Genomic DNA, 869 nt, shown 5'->3' on the forward strand with positions numbered 1-869 from the left:
AGTATCCTGTGACTGAGGATGCCACATTCTGTCTGCCGCAGAGCGGTCATTTTTATCCAAATTCAAAAAGTTTAAAATGAAAAGAGTATGGTGTAAAAGATTACTTGGTGTCTGGGGATATAACTCCCCTTTTCTTATTTTTTGTGATTGTGTTTTTAAAGCACCGTGAGCTCTTTTCACTATACCTTGTCCTTGTGGGTTATATGGTATCCCAGTTTTATGCTCAATGCCCAATTGCAAACAGAAACGTTGGAACTCCTGACTGGTATAGCCAGAGCTATTATCTGTTTTTATAATGTTAGGGATCCCAGCTATGGAAAAGCAAGTCAAGCAATGAGTTATAACATTTTTTGTGGCTTCCCCTGCTTGTGCAGTAGCCATAATAAAGCCAGAAAATGTATCTATAGTAACATATACATACCTTTGTCTGCCAAAATCCGGAACATGAGTAATGTCCATTTGCCACAGTTGGTTAGGCTTCAGCCCTCTAGGATTAACTCCATAATGAGGAACAATTTGTGTTTGAGGACAAGATGAGCATTGTCGCACAATTTGTCTTGCAGCTTCCTTAGTAATATGAGGTTGTTTTCTCAAACTTTGGCTATTTTGGTGATGAATGGCATGAGAATTTGTAGCTTGCTCTACCTGAGTCAATCCTATAAGCTGAGTGGCTACATCCACCAAGGCATTCCCCAAAGCTAGTGGCCCAGGAAGACCACTATGCACTCTGAGATGTCCTATATAGCAAGGACATAGCAAGGATATTTTCTAGATTTAATACTGTTTTGCAAAAGGTACTGTTTCAATTTCCTGTAGAACTCGAGCTACATAATGACTATCTGTATAGAGATTGAAGGGTGTTGAGGTCA

Source organism: Nannospalax galili, unplaced genomic scaffold, assembly GCF_000622305.1.
Source record: "Nannospalax galili isolate Female #2095 unplaced genomic scaffold, S.galili_v1.0 scaffold229, whole genome shotgun sequence".
Taxonomy (NCBI): Eukaryota; Metazoa; Chordata; class Mammalia; order Rodentia; family Spalacidae; genus Nannospalax; species Nannospalax galili.